Genomic DNA, 24,472 nt, shown 5'->3' on the forward strand with positions numbered 1-24,472 from the left:
TTCTGACCCCTGTTACCCAGTAAGCATTTTACTGTCCAGTGGTCATGTCTTAACTCTGTAATTACAGTACTGCACTTATTTTGAATATTTCTCATGGGGATCTAATAATTTTGGATTTTCAGTCTGAGTTAAACCTTTGTTTTTGACTCATTTTATCAGTAAAGGAAAAATGGCTAATAATTCTTCACACCTGAATATACAGAGTTTTTTTCTTTTCCAGTCTTCATGGTCAACTACGTATATATCACACTCATTGCCTTTTCTAGTGCAGCTCAACCAATTTACATCCCATTCGTCCGTATTTGTGATATCACAAGTCCTGGAAAATATTTGTTGTAGTCCAAACAAGTTGTTCTTTGTTTTTTTTCTAAAATGTGACTTTTGTTAAATAAAATTATCCTATTGAATTGGACTTTGAGCTTTGAATCTTTGCAGAACTTTTTTATGCTGAAACAGCAACATTACAGACTAACTAAAGTTGAAAGTGTGAAACAACATAATAGCACTCCTTTAATATGCATTATTAAGCAGTTAATAAATACAGCTATAAATGTTTGTTCTTGAGCACATCTATAAAGTTCAATCATTGTATTTTCATACTTTTTTAAGGATCTTTTTATCATTTATAAATTAAGTTATTTACAAAAATGAAATATAAACAAATGCAATATATATATATATATATATATATATATATATATATATATATATATATATATATATATATATATATATATATATATATATATATATGTATATAATGTACTGGCTTTCCAATGCCGTTGCCATTGATAATAGGAGTAAGCAAGTTTAGAACACCTACAAACAAGAGTCCATGCAGACGGATGTAGATTCATAACTCTTAAGTTCAGATAAATGTCATGTCATGTCACAGGATGTCATAGGTCAGTATCAAATGAGTTTGAAATTATTATTTGCAGCACAAATAAGGATTCTTAGGATGTTTTTAAATCCCTAAAACTGTCAGAAAAGGATAGGCCTAAGATATTTCTTAAGCTGTAATGAAAGGGGAAAAAAACACCACCATTAGCAACAACAAAAACAATAAACATTTAAAATACTGATTTTTTTCCCCCTGATGATTAAAGAGATGATTAGGTCTCTCTCTCTCTCTCTCTCTCTCTCTGTCTCTCTCTCTGCCAGATAGCCCCTCCCCTCCCTACAATTCACACACACTGTCAGTCACCAAAAATGCAGTCAGTCACCAACCCCCTCACACTCCCCCTCCCTCTCCCCCTCCCTTCCCTCACACAGACAGAGTGGCCAGAGTGAGATCATGTTAGTTAAGAAGTCTGACAGTTTTTAAATTTTCTGTTGTCCATACAGTGTTGTAAAGTCGTGAAACTATGCATATTTCCTCAGAATGATTTGATCTCTGTATGAAAAAATGCTTTGAAATGTTTGGAAGCTGCACTTTAAAAATACAAGCCAATTAATGATTCCCTTTTTAGTTCTGTGTTTGTTTATTTTTATTTTTTTATTTATTTTTTATTTTGGAAGATAACAGCCTTTAATCTCCTCAAAATAAATGTGCATATAAACTATGAACAATTTAATTATAGCTGTATTTATAAAATGCTTAATAAAATATTAATTTTGGGAGAAGGATATATAAAGCATGAACTGGCTATTTACTAATGCTTAGCTAGGAGTGCAGCTATTATGAAGTGTTACCAATGCATTTACTAATGTTAACAATTGAGAAATTATTTAAAGTGTTACCAAATCCTTAAATAATTTAAAAGTGTTTTGTTATGATTTCATTAACCTTTAAGCATTTGTGAAATAGTTCTGCTTGCATCACAGCTTAATCTTGATCTGTGAGCTGAACAGTTTTACTGTTACATCCATGAGATTATGTAAATTCAAATAAATGTCATGTCACAGGGTGTCAGAGGTCAGTATCAAATGAGTTTGAAATTATTATTTGCAGCTAAAATAGGTATTTTTAGAATTTTTTTAATCCCTGAAACTGTCAGAAAAGGATAAGGCCTAAGATATTTCTTAAGCTTTAATGAAAACAGCACAATTAGCAACAACAAGAAAAAAAAAATATATGTTTAAGTCCCTCTCTCTCTCCCTGTCTTGTCTGCCACTCACCTCACACCTCACACCTCTCCCCCACTCACACTCAAGGCGGTCGCACACCGGACGAGACGCGCCACATGTAGGACAACTCGAGGTATCGCACACTGGACGCGCACATTCTATATGCGTGAGCTCAATTTCGCAGCAAGATGGGAGAGTTTTAACTTCATCTATTATTTTAATTTTAAATATATGATTTTAATTGATAAAAGCTGAGTTCTTAACGTTAATTAATGAAAATAATCTGTTGTTGTATCTGTTGTCTAGGCAACTGTGCTGCTGAAAACGTAACCAAACACTTTGTAATGTTTTATTTGAATGAAACAAGTGTGCTGTACTTTAATTTCAGTTTCAGTTTATAATATCTGGGTTTTTTAATATAAAACTATGCGGATGGCGCTCTGTGGCGCGGCAGAAATTTGAACAGCGTTCCGAGTCGTAGCTGGGCGCCGCGGACAGACGCCGAATGGCCCCGCCGGTGTGTGTACTCACATAGAGAATAATGTGTTCGAATTTTAAAGACGCGACGCGACGCGGCGCTGCGCTTCTTGACCGGTGTGCGACCCCCTTCACACACACACAGTCAGCACGCACACATTCCTCACACAGAGTGACAGAGTGAGATCAGATGTCTGACAGTTTTTTAATTTTCTTTTAATCATACAGTGCTGTAAAGTCATGAAACTATGCATATTTCCTCAGAATCACTGGTTTTCTAAATGAAAAATGTTTTTTAAAGGTTTGGAAGCTGCAATTTAAAAATACAAGACGATTAATGTTTCACTTTTTACTGTTATTTCAAAAAATCACCACGACAAAACAGTTCAAGCTATCCAAAATTCATTCGCAATTTAAGTTCCTCAATGTTTTTTCTTAATGTACACAAAGTTTGGTGTGTATAGTATACTTCCCCTGGGAGGAGTATGCATTAATTCACAAAAGAAAATTCCCAAAAATCCATATTCAAGTCAAAATAGCCAACTTCCTGTTGGTCATAGCTTATGACTGCGAATTAGAAAGTTGTCCGTCTTGATAAGAACAATTTATGTACCAAGTTTGGTGTCTGTAGCTAAAACTAACCCCCCCACTTTTGACAAAAGGTGGCGCTATAGAGTACCTCTTCCACGCCCTTTTAAAAGCTTTTGCCATGGTCTAGCTATCTTTAATACTGACATCTGTTACATGAGTTTCATGTAAATCTGAGCTAGTTATCTGCCTAAAAATCACCAGAACAGAACATTCAAGTTTGACACGTTGCCATGGCAACACTATATTAGATATAAATATCCCCACGACAGATTTTCTTGGGCCGTGTTTTGTCATTATTCTGATGAAGTTTGAAGCAAATCAAGTAAAAATAAGATGCTGAATTCAAAGCGTTCTGAAAATGATTCACTTCCTGCTGCCAGTTGGTGGCGCTATAACTTTGACTCCTAATAGTCACATATATACGATCGGTATCATACAACGAACAAACCAATTAAGTTTGATCAAATTCAGCAAATGTATGTGGATGTTATTATACATTTCCTGTTTCTCATTTCTCGCCATAATTTCAACGCTTCGCCACGGGCAAACCGTTCGAGATATCAAAAATCTCTTCACAATTTAGCATCCCCAATGTCTTGAGATCGTGTTCACCGAGTTTTGTGTTGAACGGGTGGAGTTCCTCAGAGGAGTATGCTCGGCCCTAATGGCCGCAGGTTCCAAGGTGTGTGCCAATTTTCAAGAGTTTTTGAGCATGTTAAGGGCCCCAAAAGCCCCCGAAACCTTGAAGAAAAATAATAATAATAATAATAATAACAAATAATCCTAAGGAAAACAATAGGGCTCTCGCCCTCCAGGCTTGAGCCCGAATAATCATTATATTGGGATATGCTGTTAAACTGGTACACATTTACTCACAGTGATACAAGTAAGCAATTACATAAGCCATGATGTGGCTATGAATATAACTGAAGCAGTCAACAACTTTAGGCATTTGTTTAAGTGCAATTTCTGCTCAGCTCAGCTACTGACTTGTAATCAAAATGGGTAGACATGTCTAGAGGCAAACCAATCCCAAAGAGTTTCATGAGAAGAAATCCACTGGTCATGAAAACACGGTTCACTTGGCCAGCCCTCTACGCACACCTTGGCAATATAATCGCCATTGGAGAGTAAAGTTTGTTGTGTACTTCCCAAACTGATAATATTTTACACATACACATTCTTCCACCAAAGCTCATTAAATATCAGAATGCTAACATCAGTCAATCAAGCATTATATTATTATTATAATTAAACACTATTTAATGATAGAATGTTAGTGATTAGAACGTGTGCATGCTAGCAATATAACTAACTCCTATTTTTTCACGCGACACAAGCGTGTTGGAAGCGTTTCCAGGCAAAATAGGATAGGAAAATATTTTTATATGTCATTTTGTACACAAATACATATTAATCCATGACACTTTGATGTTTGAAACTCTATTGACATAAATTCAGATATAAATGTAATTAAAAAAATAAATAAGTAATTATCGATTTTCAAATATTGCACCTGTCAAACAGTCTATTTTGCCGTCAATACTGTTGATGGTGTCGTTTATCAGTAGGCTTTATATTTATGCTCAACATGAAGTATAGATATTGTTGTCATGAAGACAAGAGCCTGGTCTGTCAACGGTCTCCCTCTACAGCAGCAGTGCGCCAGCGCCGCATCAGGCGCGCTTCAGGTGTGTAAAGACACAGAAAACGCGAGGCTGCCGCCACGCAGCCAGTTTGTCACCGGCCTAACACCGGAGAGCACCAGGATGTTTTCCTCTGTGGTGCACATGCATCGCATTTGTGCTGCCGTGGTACACCATAACGGTTTTGCAAAGGGAACAAACGGCCATTTTATTTGGCATCTGTTTAAAGTATTTAAGGTTTCAAAATGTAGGCTAAAAATAAATTCACATTAATGTGGAAGTTTTTCCTATCTCTCTCAGTTTTAATATAGTATTGTATATTGATCTCCACTGAAGGACTGAGTGCTTTTGTGTTTGTGGACATGAATACACAGACCAGGGAACATTCAGATCAGGAGCCAGTCTTCAGAGAAGTTAAGTTATTCCCAGAGGTGTACAAAAACATTGTGCTGGTTTTTAAAAGGCTATTTTGAGAATTAATTTTACTCCTATTCTGTGGAAAAGATGGAGGAGTACAGACATTGATAATAAGAAATGTTTTTTAAGCATTAAAGAGACTTCTTTCAAAATACTTACGGCCACCAGTGTAATGATTATGGAGGTGAGGTTATGTGTCATGTTATCTAATGATATTAATAGAAATGTTTTGGCATGTGTTGGACATTTCCCTTTTGACTGCTTAAAATTGTATATATATATATATATATATATATATACACATACACACACACACACAGGGAACTACACTAACCTTTTCCACTGTGGCACTTGCACTACTATTTCAGATACTGACGCAAAACATGATTTGGTCGCACAAATTATTTATAGTAAGCCACTCTGGACAATAATGAGCAATAATGAAACTGTATTGCTCTGTCTTGGTATCTTAACCCAGGGCCGTAGCTGGGGTTAGAGGGCCCTGGTGCAGGTTGTACAGTGGGCCCTGTTTGAAATGGTTTAATATGTACTGTATGTTCGTTCTATTTATTTATTTGTGTGATTTACACAAGGTTTACCTTTTTTTTTTTTTTTTTCTTAAGAAACTGATTTAAAATAGAACTGCATAGTCTTCACTGTAAAATAAAATACACAGTCAGACCAAAATGTATTCAGACACCTTCAACATTTCTCACACTATCAGAGTTTATTTCTTATAGTTTAGAAATTGGTAATAAAATATGACAATAACTCAGAGTTAAACTGTGTAACGGACTAACGTAAAGAGAGCACTGGAAACAGTGTTGTAGTCGAGACCAGCTCATTCGAGTCCGAGTCCAGATCGAGTCCAGAGAGGGTCGAGTCCGAGTCAAGACCGAGTTCAGAAAGGGTCGAGTCCGAGTCAAGACCGAGTTCAGAAAGGGTCGAGTCCGAGTCAAGACCGAGTTCAGAAAGGGTCAAGACCGAGACCAGAGAGATTGGTTAAGGTTATGGTCATTATGGTCCTGCTCCTGCCTATTGTTTACTTTTAAGATTTAAAGTGCAGCCAATCTGCGTTTAAGCGTTACCATTTCATCACTTTGTGTAACAGCAACGGATAATCTAATGCTAATTCCACTGGATGGTGCGTTTTAATGCAGGGTAAAATACACAATAGTCGAAGTTTTTTTTTATTTTTACGGAGGGCATACACACAAGAGCCAACTGACTGTCCAGGAAATGTTCATGCAAAAGTGTGTATGTGCAAGGGGAAGAGAGCTGGATGAAATGCCATATAAGTTCAATGCCTTCTGTCAGACATTTTTTTGGGGGGAGATATTTAGTGTTGAGACAGTCAGTCTGTGTCTGTTTTCATTATAGAATTTAATTAAACGATATTTGGTTTTTTCTGTGACCATTTTAACCTAAAATCCTGCCATCCGCCTGTAGTGATCCCGCTTTCCAGATAGCCACATTGCTACATTATTTCTCTCAACTGTGTTATTTTTACAAAGTAGGATATCTGATAGAAGCGAGCGGGGCGGGCGGGTCAAGGTGTGGGAGAGAAACTGGCGGGAGCCGGACTAAAAAGTGGACTTCTGGGCTGCGGCCGAACTAAGCATTAGCTGATGCGTAAAATGTATGCATATACTACAAGAAATTATGAGTTCTTAATCTTACCTTTCTTTGTGCTTTCGCTCCACATGTCGATGAAAATTGGAAGTTGTTCCCTTTGCCTCGGTGATTGATGTACCACAGAATTTGCATATCCCAGAATGTTTCTTTTTTAGAGTCTTGCTGCATACAAACTCTTTGTGGTTCTTATATGCAAACTGAATTATGCTTGATGTAACAGACATTTTTTTTTAATCCAGCTGCCTCTGCACTAACATTATGCTAACGTCTCACGCAGGCCCGGATTTATGGGTGGGCACTGGTGGCCCGCCCAATCAGATTAATAAAAACAAATCTTTTTTTTTTTTTTTTTTTTGTAATTTTAATAATAACGAATTAATAAATAATATAATATTAATAGTTTCCTGAGGACATTTAAGGCTGGCCACACGCTCTCAGTGCGCGCACTGACTTAGTGGCTTAATGCCACTGTTACACTGTGAAACACACATACTCCGTGTTTGCAGTGTGTGACTGATCCACGAATGTAGGCTACCACAAACACATACTCACTATTTGTATTTCAAATCCAGAAGTTATCAGACACTTTTATAAAAAAAAAAAAAAGGTTTGTCAGCATTGCGATTCTGTTCGTACATATACACTCTTTAATAGACGTTTTAACAATTTAAACAACGTATTATTCAGCGCTACTTATATAGATTTATATATGAAGTTGCTCAAACAAGTGGTAAAATATTTAACCATGTAGTACTTTTATTAAAATCGCAAACATTTTATGGCATGTCACAAATAAATAGTTTTTTCACATATACCATGAATGAGACGAGAGTTGTTCATTATGTCGCCTTGTTGAAGTAAAACAAATTTCATTGCTTTACCCTGGTCCTAAAGTAAAAAAAGATGACTGTGTAAACGCATTTATGGTGAGATTATTACATTTTCATTTCAATCTGTGTTCATTTTGACCACGAACCATGCACTATCAGCCTGTCACTTTAATTCAGCGCGTGCATCACATCAGAAATACATCGGTGCGAAAACGATCTCTGCACTGCACCGCACATGGAACGGATCGCCGGACCGCATCCGCGCGCTGTGTGAAAGCTCTGTAATACGGAGCCCGGGAATCAGGTGTATTTGATTAAAAAAACCAGAGGCCCCTCCGTATATTCACCAGGCCCACCTATTAATGACGTTCTGTATCCGCCACTGGTCTCACGTCACAAGAAAATCAAAAGTCATTCGATGTGTCAATCATACATCAGTTTAAAGAAACATTAACATACAGTTATAATAATCATGAAATATTTTTAATGGGACTCGAGTGGACTCGGGCATGAGTCCGATTCCTAATATGTTCGAGTCCGAGTCAATACCGAGTCCAAATGCACACGAGTCCATGACAAGACCGAGACCATTAAAATACGGTCTCGAGACCGAGTCCAAGACCGAGTCCGAGTCTCGAGTACTCAACACTGACTGGAAACGCACAAGTCAGCAATATTTCTTATTTATTGGCATGAAGTTTCGTGCAGAATAAACAGCAACAGGAGTGCAACAATCTCAAATAAATATATATGCAGAGGGGACGGCTGCCACAACAAAAAAAGAAAAACATCACTGCAAGCTTCAACCCAGCTGCATTTAAGATTTAGGCAATTCAAAAATCTCCAAAATTATTTTAAATAATGATTCAATCCATTTCAAACAACTGTTCAAAACATGAAAATTTAAATGGACTTGAGAACAGGCCATGTGTGTTTTTTTTTTATTGAACGTAACCGACACTAGGCAGGCATAATGTAATGCGCAAAATAAGGCCAGGAAAACAAGTCGATAAACATTTTTGGGGTCCAGAGCAGAGCGTTTTTTATTCACTATATGTCCAGCTGTTGAGAAGACCGCACTGATGTCCCAGGGACACTCAGGTACAGCTGCACAAGGTGGGGGTATTACTGCCAATTTCCAGCACAAAAGCCAGTTGCTCTCAGCTTGCAATGGCCCTTTTCATATCTAATAACTCGTCTACTGCGCCGCGAGACCTCCAGATGCGCGTGAATGCATCTACACTGAAATCATTCGCGCCAGACGCTATATTCGCATTTGGTGTGAACGCAGCATAAGAGGTTGCTTTTGACATCACTGGGTCTTACAGGATCGTAAAATTGCTGGTATTGTTTGTCTAGCTCTCGGAAGGCATACTGCACTTTCGGATTTCTTGATTTTCTTTTTCTGCTTTTTTGTGAGTTTTGTTACATCTATTTTTTTATTGTTTAATTATTTTAAAATTAATAGTGTACATATTTGGTTAAAATCACTTCCCTATTTTCCTTTTCGAAACCTTTTTTAGTTGGTCCGATCGACTGTGCAATCGATTTTCGAACTAAAAGTGACAGCCCTAAATGCAATCAATCATAACTTCAGACAACTGTCAGTATGACAATATTTACACAACTATCAATACGTTGTTGAACAGTTACCAATGCTTAATTTTGTTCAGTCTGTGGTGTGAAAAGGTTGCATAGCAATTAAAGAACACTTAAGCAAAACCTGGTCAGGTCCCTAATTTATTATTATTATTATTATTATTATTATTATTATTATCATTATTAATACATTTCACTGGTAGTCTACAGTATGAAGAACTTTTTGGAATAATATTTCACAGATCACTGTATTTTGCTATACTCACTTACATTAATGAACTAGTGTCTGCACCCACTAGTAAAACAATATAATCAATTCTATCAGATTTTTGGATTCACTGTGGATAAATTCTTGTTAAAACTACAAAATAATTCATTCAAGAGCAGTGAGTGATTTACTATATTTTTTACACTGTTAAAGAGTTGGATTCCCATGCTAAACATGGACAAAGTTTCAAAAATTAAGTTGTACGTTTGAAGGAGTATTTTTGTTCCAAAAATACTCCTTCCGGTTTGTCGAGTATGGCTCTGTGTGACGTTAGATGGAGCGGAATTTCCTTATATGGGTCCTGAGGCACTTCTGCCGGAAGAGCGCGCGCTCCCGTATAACAGAGCACTGAGAGCACAACAGACTTCACTGATCACGGTTGCCAGGGCAAGACAACCCTGCACAGATTACCAAAAGAGAAACAGCATTAAGGGACCAGTGAATGGAGTTTATTTTTACAGAGCATCAACGGAGTTGTGCAAGTGTTTGTGTTTGTTCCCTGCATTTCGAACATGCTTGTTTTACAAACAAGGCCCAGTTTGACGCCGGATTTGCACATCGTTTATTTCTTAAGGATGATGCAGTCCCAACGAAAAAGGGTCACGATCGTGTGTTGGAACCGCATGCGGTGAGTAAAACTGCTTCAAATATCTCTGTGTTGTTAACTTAGCTATCGGCGCGTAAGCACATCAAGTAAACAACATGCGATGTTGTCATCAAACTGCACTTTCCACATGTACAGCTTAAAAAAAAAAAAAAAAAAAAAAAAAAAGACGACAAAGTGGAACTTAGTCATTTTCCAAAACCGCTAAGCAAATATATACAGTTTTAGTACATACCACATAGAGACGCCTTTGCTGATGCTGCTCTTGTTAAATTTCAGCCTCTGGATCTGATTGTGGATCATAAATAAACGGCTGAATCTGACTGTAAGCCATGGTTTGTTTTGGATGATGGTTTTTCCCTCACGATAATGTCACAGTTTCCAAACACTCTCAACGCAAAAGCCTACTGGCGCTCGTGATTCTTTAGCTCCGCCCACACGTCACGCCTCTAGGCCCCCTTTTTTTTCCGGGAAAAATTGGTACAGACTATCTTTCTCTTATAAATATAATAAAACTAAAGACTTTCTGGAGTTATGAAGGATGCAGTACTACTCTATAGGTACTCAAGATTAACAGGATATTGAGTGAAAACGAGCATTTCACCCCCCCCCCCCCCCCCCCCCTTTAAAGACACTGACAGCAGAGCTAGTAAATTAGGCGCGGTCACTTTAAGAGACAATGCATCCATTATAATGAAACACATCTGATTTCTTTCCAACTCTTTACTTACACTTAAGACATGACCACAGCCTTTTTCAAAACACTTTTCAAGACGGGTATTTTGACATATTTTGTATGTATTTATTGTCGGTACAAAAGCAAGAAGACTTTGAGACCCATCTCCGCTCCCTGAACACCAGAACACCGCGGTGATGAATTGAGCTCTTTCGCTTTTTTCCTATTTAAACTGCGATTTGTATTTGTTCGTTCATGTGCAGGAGGACGCGAACGTCCTGAAGGAGAGCTCGGTTCAGTGTTGTTCGTGAGGCGCGACTTTCTCATGCGCACCAAACACAGTGCGCGAGTAACCAGCTGCTCGGTTCAGCTTTACCGCATCTTGTGTTTGAATGCTTTTAACTTTTTTGAATGTTTATAATTGGCAAGCCAACCTGATGTGTTGAATGCAAGGAGCACGTTATAAAACGTATTGTTAAAATACACATTTCTGTTTTAATAAATGCTCATATTAAATTATAGCATAACACATAAGTAGGTACAAAAATAATCAGTGATACATTTGCGACCCCATAAAATTTAGGGTCGCAATGGCATTTCAAAAGGTCGCATATGTGACCATTTTGGTCGCAGTGTAGTTCCCTGATATAGATATTACTGATTAAATACTACTCCTACTCCTACTCCTACTCCTACTCCTACTCCTACTCCTACTCCTACTCCTACTCCTACTCCTACTCCTACTCCTACTCCTACTCCTACTCCTACTCCTGCCACTAATTACAATATACAATTAATTGATAAGCTGCTGGGTTCATGAATATCAATCACGTTGTTTGCTCAAACTGATTTGCTGAAATCAAAACAGGGACACTAATAGTTGAGCGCCAGCCAATGAGATTGCAGTCTGTGCATTAGCTCCGCCTACTACAGGTGAACCCGGCATATCTTCTACCTGTTCTTATTTTGACAGGGAAATATAACAAGAAGAATCATTTACATGTAGTGCGTTATGTCAGATTGTTCAGCGAGTGAAAATATAACCTTGTACTCGCGAGTAAATCTAGAAATGTATTAGTCAGTGGCAAACAATATAGGCCTAGACATTAATCAGTCACCCAGAGTGAAGATTTAGTTGCATATGCAAGTGATTTACTCCCAATGTAAACCTCATATTGAGAAGTCACCTCATGGATGGTTTGAGGATCAGTCATCAGTCAGCACAGAATAAGGATGTGCAAACCATGCATGACGACATTAGTGAAACCCTATCCTACTAATAGCAGAACAAACAGATTACATCCGCCATTATCTTTACTCTTTAGCAATCCAGCAGTCATTTACAAGGAGCAAAGAGAATAATAATAAATGATCAATTAACCACTGACTACACTCAAAACTACACTTTTCTGAAGATAATGCTTATCAATGCAAACACATGACATAATAATAATACTCAAGTCTCTCCTTCCACAAGTAATTTGGATGTTTTTGGTCACTTTATGGTGGGACAGGAGAAAGTCTACAGGCTGAGACATCATCTGTGTGTGTAGCACAGATGAAATAAAGATAAAAGTTTCCTCTTCAATCCCACTCTGCGCTTTGACCACACACAGCTCACACGTTTACCAGATGCAGACAATGACACGAAGGGTTTCTGCAAGTTTTATTGAGGTAAACTGAAAACGTGAAGACCTTTTAAAGAGCAAGTAAAGAATCTAAGGAATAAATTAAAAGTTGTAAAAAAAAATGTCTAGAGATTTGTTTACTTGAGACAGTAGGAGTTATTTATTTAATTGCCATGTCAGCATCTAAACCTATCTTCATGGCAAAAACATAGTTGGGATGATACAAGAGTTATATAAACTAAAAAGAAAACCAAGCAAACACAGAAATAATGCAGTTTAAATTATACAATATCTGTATAATAAACAAGTCCCTGAACGAGCTTACTTTATAATGAAGTTTTCTACTTGCATTAAAACAGGGACATTCCAATCCACATCATTGTTCAATGCGGAAGTAAGTGGTTTTCTGTGACTGTGTGCTACTTCCGTTTCATTAGCCGCTGTAAGGAAATAACAAGAAGAATATCAAAGTGCAGTAAACGCTAAAACTGTACGCTCAGCTAATCAGTGCGTTCATAAGCAGTTTGCTGTTCGCTTTACAAAACACTGACTGACTAAAACTCAGACAAACTCGTTCAATAATTAATCAAAGTCCATTATAATGCAGATTTCTATCTTTTCAGTATGGAAAGCAATAAAGCAATCCAACAGGGCCTGAATTTCATTTTGGAAAATGGGGGGAGGGGTTGTGAATTCCCCCTTTAGGTGGCTCTAATGGGTTTATTTTATTTTTTTATAATGTTGTTGATCCATATTTACATTGTGAGGAAGATATTTACAAATACTTACAATTTATAAAAAAAAAATCTAAGATTTAAAAAATAAAAGTCAGTAATAAAATAAAAACACACTACTGACAAGCAATGTCACAAACAAATACAACAACAAGATATAATTAAAATTAACTGTGCTTTACATTTTTCAGGTAGGTTTAACAGTAATATTCAGGAACAGAAATTGAGCGGCATTTAATAAACAGAGCCGTAGATCACTGAAAAACTACGTAATATTGCGTTCATTATCGCCTTTGATGAATACGCAATATGAAGCGTAGCTTGTCAGTGATCTATGTCTATTTATTTAATGCCGCTCCATTTGAAAGCAAGTGATGGCTATTTAACGGTAATCACGGAACCAGATTTACTGACTAGTTACGCATGATCATATCGTTAGATAGATCGCCCAGCCCTAGTATTATTTTTTTCATGCATGACCAGGTATAAACCACATTTTCTACTGATCGAAGGAGGAATAAGCTACTGCAGTAGATTAACTCAGAATGCCCTATTTTACTGTCACGAGTGAATATTGTAGAAAAATTTAACTCCAAATAGTGACAAAACACGACCCATTAATACATGTTAATCAACGCTCATTTATAATCAGGACGTCGTCTGATAAAATCAACATGCATGTACAGTAGATGCATGTGAGCGGCAATGCGGTGGTTTTGGCTAGATTACTTTTTTGTCTCATGCAGTGCACTGCCTGTGTCTGAGTAACAAACAAACAAAAAATATTAACAGACAAACTATGTTCATATTTATAACTTCAAACAGTCAGTCAGTGTTTTGTACTCATTTATTGACTGTACTCATTTATTACTCATATATATATTTGGCCGTTTTCGTGCAAAGGTGCATGCTCTCAGATGCGTCTCTATGTGCGTGCACTTTGGGTGTGAGGCGGCTCACAGATAGGGTCTCACAGTCACAGAGAGTGCAAGTGCTGAATTGAGCACTTGAATTTAAAAAAATGTAAGACTCAAAGCCATGTGTAAATGTTCGCCTTACAAGCACGGAAACTGCGGAAATCAGTAGAATTCTGCATAATCCCCGCAATCCCGTGCTGAAATTCAAGCCCTGTCCACAACAGCATAACGTCCACTCGTGTACACTTGTACACTCTCCCTAGAGTAGGAAACATGAGCAAACACATGACAGCCGGTGCTATGAGAGTCTGTGTGCAATGTGGACTGCAGTGATATGTTAATCAAATAAAAACCATAACCAAGCACATAATTGAGTGAAACGTCCCCACAGTAGAGAAACTGTGGTCTGCTGAAGGCCCGTCAAAAATGAGACCGAACCGGACCGACTGGTTGTGTAAAGTGACCCAGTGTCACTGCAGTGTTTACATAGCTGTGAGAGTTTAAAGTACAAACTAGATTTTTAGCTCAAGCCAGCAGCACACATGCAAACACACGGCACAGATCTACTGAAGCGAACATGTTTTCTATGTATCAGTGTTTGTGGAGTTAATTTTTTGAGTGCAGTTCGACCAAGAGTGTATTTTACAGGGGTATTGGGGGTGGGCGAGATGGATAAAATATCATATCACGATTTTTTCAAGAAAAATCAGTTTCAGGATTTTATCAGGTTTCTTCTTCATGTTCGGTTTGTAAAGACTATTTTGCCATTACTGAGCCTTAATACAGCCATAATAATGCCCCCATTTAAAAATGCAGTCCTACAAAATAACAAAATATAAAGGGGGAGGGGGGTACCATTTAGGACCAAAGTATATTTTCAAGCATATTTTAATCAAGTGTAGATTTAATGCAAGTGCAGTGTAAGAACATTCAACAAGACTTGCATTCAATTACAACCAAAGCCTTCTCATCACAAAACAAACATTGGTTTAAAAATAAATCTAACATTGGCAACAGCTGACAGCTTATGATACACAGATCCTCTTTTTGAGGTAGTAGCATCTAACATAATGTATACAATAAACAAAGAGATGAATATCAGGTTAAAACTAGCTTAGATGAAAATCTAATTTTAAAAAAGGTTAAAAAAAAAGTTTCAAGAAAAATATTAACTTGGTCTAGTTAAATAAATGTAAGTGCAGTCAGAGACTTTAGCATAACTCCCAAAATAAACATCGGTTCAAAGTAAACACAACACTCAAACACCATTAAAAAAACAAATGTAAATTAATTGTTTTAGTGTAATGTGAGAACCAAAACAAATCAACCAAAGGTGCAAAAATAATTCTGAATGCTGACTCTTGTAAACTTAGCACTTGCAGCTTTAGAACATTACTGTTACCTTCTTAAAACTTACATCTCCTTGTAGAAGAACACAGAATATGACTGATCACACTCTTTATGTGGCTTGAGAGTTGGCAGGTGACTTTATAGAACCAGTGCTGAAGGAAGCAGTTGTTGCTGGAATGCACAAGTACTTTCTAGCAAGTTGGCTAACTATTTGAAAGTTTGCCTCTTGAACTCTCTACCATTTCAGAGGATCCACCACACTTTCTGCATTTGGTGTGGACATGTAGCCTTTCAATTCCCCTTCTATTGTCTCTTCTAGAGAGAAGGAAGCTGATCCTGCGGCTGCAGATGCACTTACAGCACCACCTGAGGTTTTTAAAAAGCTCTGGCTTGTGTTCCCTCCATCTTGTCTCTGTCTATGTACTGGGTTTTGAACCTGGGATTGACAAGCGAAGCCATATCCAGCAGGTCATCACTGGTGGGATCCTGGCTTTACATTGGACACTCTCACATAGTCCTCACCTGAGAGTGCATCAGTCAAGTCTCTCAGTGGACTCAGTGGCCATGATAGTAATATTTTTAGCACAATGCCTTTATGTAAAAATTAACTTATTTTGACTGGCTACTTTTATTTTGACACTGGTTTTACTCTAATGAAAGGGTAAAATGCTTGTGAAGTGACTCAGAACAGTTCTGGCGACGTTGTTTATTTATTTATGTCCTCATTAAAGCAAGCGTCACACCTTCAGTCTATGTAGTAAACAAACCTGCACTTCTGTGCCATTCATTCATTCACACAGAGACGTGCAGAACACGCAGGATTCAGATTTCAACCAACTTTTGTGGCATATAATTTACAGATACTCGTCCATATGGAGATTTGATTTGATTAATTAATGCTAACTTTGACAAATGTCGTGACTGTCCATATTAAAATTTAAGTTTCATTTTTATGTCTGGATTTTGAGACTCCGTCTGCGTTTTCTGCTTCGTGTAAATCATATCGCTGTATGCTTCTGGATCTGGGTCGACCGGGTCCTCGGTACCACCGGTACTAAAAGAAACCTGGTGCAATGACATTTTAATTTTTTAGTACCAACTTGGTACCGAAGTACCGGGTCTTTTGACAACACTGTTGTGTTGCCATCTGAGGTGTGAATCGTATTGCAGCATTTGCAAATAACTGTTGTTTGCGCCCTGTCTTTTGGGGAAAATCCAAACCATTTTTTTTTAGGGATCCACTGTCACTGCGGTGCTAAATCTTACTGAACTCGGGAGCAAAGTATACGAGACAGGAAACTCTCATCATGTAGCATGCACCTAATTTTTTATCCTTTTTTTTATACTTTTCTTTTATATATTTTTTTCTTAATATTTTATCTCAAATATTAATATTATTTGCTTCCCTGTACTAAAGAGTAGAGATGCACCACTTGCAATTTTCTCGTCCGATTCTGACTTCTGATTTTCTGTGAATAAATACTATTTAGTTGTTTCACTTTGTTATTTGTCCAAAAATTACAATAACATTTTTAGAATACAATTTTTTTGACAGATTCCTAAACTATTTGTGTTTTCTTTTATGATAGGTGGTCTAATAAATTGTTAAGTACTGTATGTTTTAATATCATTCAGTTGGCGCATTTGTTTTAAGGACATTGGACATTTTTTTTTATAAAAAATAAACAAAACAGGGGTTTTAATCTGATTAATCAATTAATAGAAAAAAATAATAATAATCAGCCAACTAATCAATTGTCTAAATAATAGTTATTTGCAGTCCTATTTTGAATGTTTTAGCATAGCCACTCATTTTTTGGCATTTGGTACTGGTTTGAGACTGAGCGTGGCTTGTGCGATCCACTAAAGGTAAGCGTGATTTCACCAAGTACAACATGAACCAGGATCTACATCCTTGTTAATCCTGAAACAACATTCCAATTAACCAATCAGAATTGAGATATAGTTTCAGGTTTACAACCAAACTTAGGTGCTTCTATGCTCTTGTTAATCAGCTATCATTTCCCACTGATTTTAGGAATAAATTATGTGTAGGGTTAGGTTTAGGGGCAGGGATTGGGTTAATTCTATATTTTTGGACAATAATGTTGATCGAGGGTCATCAGAAGATGTTGATCCGGGAACATGTCTTACTCGGCAAACCTCCACTTATAAAGATCAGTGGTGGTGCACGCGCTTTTGGTGAAAACTAAAATACTGCACAGTACAAGCACTATTTAACTGATGCGAATGAGACAGAAGAGAGTGAGAATGAGCTCTACTAAAGAGTTTAGACTTTCTCTGAGTGCTTCAGTCTGCCTGAGTTTTTGATGAGCTGAGAGATATCAGGAAATCTATTTGTGTACATGTGCAAGACAAGTGTGAGACAAAAAAAAATATTTTAGTTCTGGCTCATTAGAGAATGATTTGCATTAAAATCTTAGAAACTCATCTGGAGGACATAGTTGAACACCTTAAATGTATATATATATATGCTGAATATGCATTATAATTGGATGAGATCAGAGCTCAGATTTTTACACTTTTTTTGTATGAAATAAGAAAAGCCAAAACCTTTCATCAATTTGCTAGTAAATCACACATAATCACAGAAGTAGGTCAGTTCCATATGCTAGAACAATAATGGTACATTTAATGTACTGTATTTAAAAAGTAGATATTTACTGTTGTTATTAAAAATAAATTGTTTGTGCAGCTTAGCTCAAGCTCAGGGCTTTACTGTCAAATCTGTGTAAACAATAAACAAAAGAAAAATAAACATATGAACATGAAATATTATTAATAACTGCCCTTATTAACGCAAAACAAGAGTAATTCTGATTAAATGGTCGTTGTTTTTAATGTCCCCACATTGCATCGTAACTAAAAGAGATATTACACACCAGACGCAGTCAGCTCTTATTTAAATCTAGATATCTTTTTAAAAATTATAAGTGTATTAATGGTCACATTTGATCAATTTAATGCATCCCTGCCAAATAAAAGCAAACATTTCTTAAAGAAATAAAAATAAAAAATACAAATAAAAATAAAATAATAATAATAATAATAATAATGATAAACTTACTGACCCACAAACTTGTAAATAGTTTTGTATGTTTGCTTCGGTGATTTATAGCAAACACTGCCCATTTATTGTATTTTCATTTATTTATTTATTTTTCTGTACCAAGTCGTTTTATCTCACTGCATTCAATTTATTCTATAACATGGTGTAAAAACACTAGGTTTTATTTTAGGGGAAAAGACCAGTGTAAACATTCTTTAGGTTTAAATTCTGCAAAAAAAATAAAAATAAAATAAAACACATACCATAACACCTTGTGCGAATCCTCTCATTAGCCATTAAAAGTTTTACGAGTTAACCATCAACTGAGAGCATGAGCCCAGGCGATTAAAATGACATCACGACAGCGGTTTCAGGACGCTCACGGTGCACTTCAGCATCCTAAAGAGCATCAAGAGCTCGGACCTGAACTAAACAATCCTTCATTCATTGTCACGTGCACTGACAGGATGAATGGAGGCTAAATGGGACACAGTCAAGCTTGAACTAGGCCATCTATTGAACAAAATCACTGCAACCGGACACATTATGATTTATGATTAACCCAATGCGAGTCCACCGAGCATTCAGATGGACACCACCAGCAACAGAGCCACACTGCATTCAGTTCCACAGGACTTGCCTCTCAAACCTTCCCTGAACTGTGAGTCTGGAGAGTCTGCGGTCTGTGGATGAAAGGGTCTCCAGCAGAAAACAAACCCTGAGGCTGCTCTTTCTCTGGGTGCACCTGTGCCTGCTGAAACTTGTCCAGCACAACAGAAACCATGTGGGGAATGCCATGAACTCAACTCTTAGTCGAGAAACTTCATCCCAAACTGACTGAATCACAATCACGAGGCTAAAGCTCAGTCCATATGTAGCTTATAAATCAGTGCAAATGCTGACATGTTGGAAAAGTGAATCATTTAGCAAATGCTAACCTGATTCAAAACGAGTCACTTTATCATTAACTACATTTATTGACAACTTCATTTATACATATATACTTATGGCCGTTTTAAACGATTTGTCATGTGTACCCGGGTCTTTATATTATCTTCTAAACTGTTTATTGTTAGGATTTCCTTGTTTGCTGGTGATGTTTTGAAACAGTGCAACAGGTTGTTGAGCTATTAGCATTTAGCGGCTAATTATTAACACCAACTCAAAACATCAAAACACCTATTTTTATTGTAAGGTCACGACATAAATAAAAACTTAAAACACATTTAATGTGACATTACCTGTGTGGATGTATTAATAGAATCCCTCCATAAAACTTTTCTGAATCCGTGAAGGGTTGTAAACGCGGGTTGACGTTAACCTCGCGGCTGTCAGTCAAACTCCGTCAGGTCCACAAACTCTCGAAACGAGCCGAGATGAAATCAAGATAAACATCTGAAATGTTCTTGGATTAATATGTCCTGTACCAGAGCCCTCTCATGGCGCTGTTGTGGGCTGAGTTAACCCGATGTCAGCTGTTGTTTATCGACTGCAGCAGTTGTTCACTGTCAGGTTTCCACCGTCTCTGAGTCTGATCGGGCGAGGGATCACGGGTTGCCAGGTGTCTCACCTGAAACTCCTCCTCCGCGAACCTGCGGCGGTTATTATTCCCACAGCTGACAAGTCTCGCAGTTCACGTGACAAGAGAAGCGGAACTCGCCTGCAAGATCACGAGGTTGCCAGGTTGCAACAACAAATTGATATTTATATTTTAAATTTAACTTAAATCATAATATAACTATTTTACTTCATTTATTTATATATATTTAATTTTATATAATGTATTTTTATTTGTAATTAAAAAAGTATATTTAGTTATTTATTTCTGCTGTACTCATTCTTCTCATCATTACATAAATGTATTGAATTCCTTCTTTTAAATTTGCTCTTTACCAGTATATACAAAAATGTAAATGAATTATTGGCAAATAAATGATTTGATCCCTGTATTTTAAATTTCAACTTGATTTAAATAAAAATGCAGCTGTTGTGTTTTTTTTTTTTTTCTCTCCACAGATTTCTCTCTCTCTCTCTCTCTCTGCCTAATTTATTTCTAAATAACAGATATGAGCTATTCTCCAGTCTCTGTCCAACATTCACGGGACATCAGTGCAGGAGGGCAGGGGTCACCAAATTCGGCCCTTGAGGGCCAGTGTCCTGCAGAGATCAGCTCCAACCCTGATTAAACACACCTGAAGCAGCTGATCAAGGTCTTACAAGGTAAACTAGAACCTTTCATGCAGGTGTGTGTTGAGGCACATAAGAGCTAGACTCTGCAGGACACCGGCCCTCCAGGACCAAGTTTGGTGACCCCTGCAGGAGGGCATCAGATCTGCCAGCTGATGTGTGGGACGGGTTCCACTAGTCACGTGTCCCATCTAGTGGCCATATTTAATACTGCAAGCCAAAAAATAATTATAATTTGAGAAGCGTATTGCTAATTTATTAGTATCCACTAAGTGTATCTATACATTCTATAATGTTAAGATTAATGAATACAGTAGAGGAGTCTCCTCTCTCGCCAGCTCAGGGTTGATGGTAGGGATCTGGGTGTTGCCTTAGTAGGTACAACTAAACAGATTATGTTTCTGTTATTTATTTGGTATGGTCTTAATTCTTATCTTCAGACATTTAGTATATTATGTTGTATTTAATTCGGTATTCAGCTTGCAGTTGATTGTTTGAGAATGACCATAGCCTGAATTGCCTGATGTGTACAGAATATGTTTATCTAGTAATTCACATGTTTTGTTATATTTATTATTAATATCGTTATCATATTCCACTAATTCATTGTGAATTAAGATGAAGAATTTACTCATCACTATTATGACCTAAGGTTATTTACAGTGTTTCATGGACTGTGTCTCACCTTGCATTTAGAGCTGTTATCACACATATCTATACATAAATTAATACAAGACTCGCACAAGCATTTGATTTTCCAATGTAATCATTTTGTTTATTTATTTATTGTGCTCATCTTACTCTATCTCTCTCTCTCTCTCTCTGAAATAATAAAAGATGAATTCCAGTAAAGCACAGTTTCCTCTCTAGAGTTTCCAGAGGGGTTTTCCCAGCTCAGGGGGAAAAAGAAGAAGAAGAAGAAAAAAAGAGTAATCTCATAATGTTTAAGAATAACAGATATGATATAAAAACATAACCAAGACACAGAGATTTCAATTCTTATCTTCAATGTACTGTAGTATCAACACAACTACTATTTCATGGATCAAATTAAATAAAGAAATAAATAATAATCTGATCAAATCTTTAGAGGCCCAATAGTTACAGCCAAATCTCAGATGTCCGATGGTACTTAGGTGATTTGTTTAAAAATCTGAAAAAGTGCATGTACAAACGTCCCATTTGAATATAAATCAGAATTTGGTCAGATTCAGATCATGTGAGATTCATGCGAATGCATTAACCCGATAGACATAACCAGATCAGCCATATTCCGGTTTCTACACGTTTGCACAAGATAAAAGGCATATGCCCATATTAATCAGAAGTTTCTGGCATGTAAATACATTATTCAGAATATCCACCGGAGCTGAACATTCATTATTATTTACACATCTTGGTGACATTAGATACAGATAGTTATGAAAAGGCAAGCTGCTAAAGGACATTTGACGTTTTGGATGATTTCGCTGCATTAAAAAAAAATACTCTAACTCTTTCTTTTCTGATTACAGCTTGTATAACCAAATAGCATAGAGCAAGATGATGTCTTGAGAATATGTGGAGCGAGGCCTGGGTTATTTGTGGCTCACAGATGAAGCACAGGTGTAGGTTAGATAATCATCCTCCAGTGAAAATCTCTTCAAATGAGGAATCTGTGTCATATGCCCATGTACAACTCTGTGTGTAATGTGTGAGTCAAAAAGTATGCATGTTTCTCTCCAGACATGAAGGTAGTGTTTTAAATAACAACTGGGTCAAAGGCAAACAGCTCCTAAAATAAAACAAAAACGTATCCAGAATGATTATGTTCATATAATGTTAATCATTGTAAAGTCTGCAGTTGACTCTAGATGGGGCACACTTTCACTTAAGCTAAAAAAATAGCCTCATGCTTGGGTGTCATGCTTATCTGTGAAATCTATAACCGTAAGTCTCAGTGTTTACAATCACTCTGAGATAAAAAAAAAACAAAAACAAAGCAAGCATGCTTTATTTATAAAAAAGAAAAAAAAAAGATATTTTAAGAGTTAGTAGACAAATGAAGGAAAATGAGCCAATGAAGTGCGTGAAACATCTCTAAATACAGCACATTCTGACAACACCCGAAATATACACAATGCATGCTGTTTTAAACAGCCTGTCCCACCAGGATTTGACTGAAAATCAGTGTTATGAGCAGTCGTAAAAACAGAGATTGTTTTTTTAACAGTCTGTCAAATAAGCCTCCTGTTGACCTTCTGTCTATAAAACCTTACCAAGCTATTAACCTACATTCTTTTCAATCGTGCTGTAATAGTAAAAACACTCTTATTCATATGTGTGTTAAAACTCTGTTTAGTCTTTTAATTCATGTGTAATCTTGTTAGATAAGCTGGCTCCCACTCATGTCATAACTTATCATAATTTTAATGACACACAGTATATAACCTTAATAAGCACACACACACACACACACACACACACACACACACACACACATATATATATATATATATATATATATATATATATATATATATATATATATATATATATATATATATATATACATAAAGCATTATGTAGGTGCAGATTGTGAGCTCTATTGAAAATGATTGCTGGTAAGACTTGATTCCCTTTAATGATTCATTGGGGCTTTGCTTATTTGTAGTATTACCCAAAGCCAAGTTTCCAAGGACCTCTACAATTGAACAGGTACTTCCCTATTTCTAAAGAACAGAGAGAATAAAGCTGTTATTGCGAACAAACCTTTGATGAGGGAGGAATCTTTCTGGAAACTTTTTCCATGGACGTAAAAAGGGAAAGTGTTTATTTAATGAACTTCTCAACACGTGTACTGTGGTCACAGCTGGCTGTTCAACCCTTGGACAGATGCCGACAACCTTCTGGATAGGAAGAGACATTTTTAAAGCGGTCATTTGATTTGATTTGATTTCAAGTTTTCCTTTCACTTTGGAGTGTAACAAGCTGTTCATGAAAAGCTAAGATCCCTAAAGTTTCAAAGACTAAAGTCTTAACTGCGAAGAGATATTCTTTATTAAAGTTAAGAATCGTCCACGCCCTCCTTGTTTAAACACGCCCCCACATGTCTACATCACTGTGTGGGAAGATTTGCATAACACCGCCCAAATGTTTACACAAAGAAGGATTGACTTTGATCCTGGTGCCATGTTGTTTTGTTGTGAAAGTGAAAATACTTTGTTTGGTCTTCCAAAAGAGAACACAACTAGAAATCAGTGGTAAAGTTGTATTTTTTATTTAATTCGAATATTCAGATGTGTGCAGCATATTTTACAGAAGGCTGTTTCCTGAACCTGGGAAAGTATAATGCTGTCTCCCCTGAAAAGGCTGTTCTATAAAGTGAGGTAGTTCCAAGTTTGCAAGGACAGTCTGGCGCTTCTGACTCTCAGCCTGTAAGTACAGTTTCATATTAAAAGAATTTGCCATTGATAATTCATACGCAAATTTTGAGCAGGGTAGAGTAGCGCTTCATTTTTGCCGTTTCTCCGATCACAACATGGTTTTATGTTTACATAAATAATAATAAATGTTTACATTTAAGGGATGTAACATTTCCGTCACATGATTGAGGCATTCGTCCAATCACAAAGCTCTGGATAGCTGGCCAATCAGAGCACACCTCGCTTTTCAGAGCAATGAGCTTTGTAAAAATCAACATGTTTCAGAAAGGGAAGAGAAATAATAATGTACAGTATGTGGAACATAATGTGTTTTTAACCTTAAACTGCATAAACACATTTCATTACACC

General features: G+C 36.8%; 1 protein-coding gene across 1 annotated transcript in view; it reads right to left on the minus strand.

The window, feature by feature from the left end:
• Positions 1–20,145, minus strand: part of LOC113068319 (phosphatase and actin regulator 4A) — a 60,398-nt gene extending 40,253 nt beyond the window's left edge. Inside the window, exon 1 of the mRNA XM_026241029.1 lies at positions 19,754–20,145. The gene's annotated coding sequence lies outside the window, so the exon portion shown is untranslated. The remainder of the gene's footprint in view (positions 1–19,753) is intronic.
• Between the last annotated feature and the right edge of the window lie 4,327 nt (positions 20,146–24,472).

Source organism: Carassius auratus, linkage group LG44F (assembly GCF_003368295.1).
Source record: "Carassius auratus strain Wakin linkage group LG44F, ASM336829v1, whole genome shotgun sequence".
Classification (NCBI taxonomy): Eukaryota; Metazoa; Chordata; class Actinopteri; order Cypriniformes; family Cyprinidae; genus Carassius; species Carassius auratus.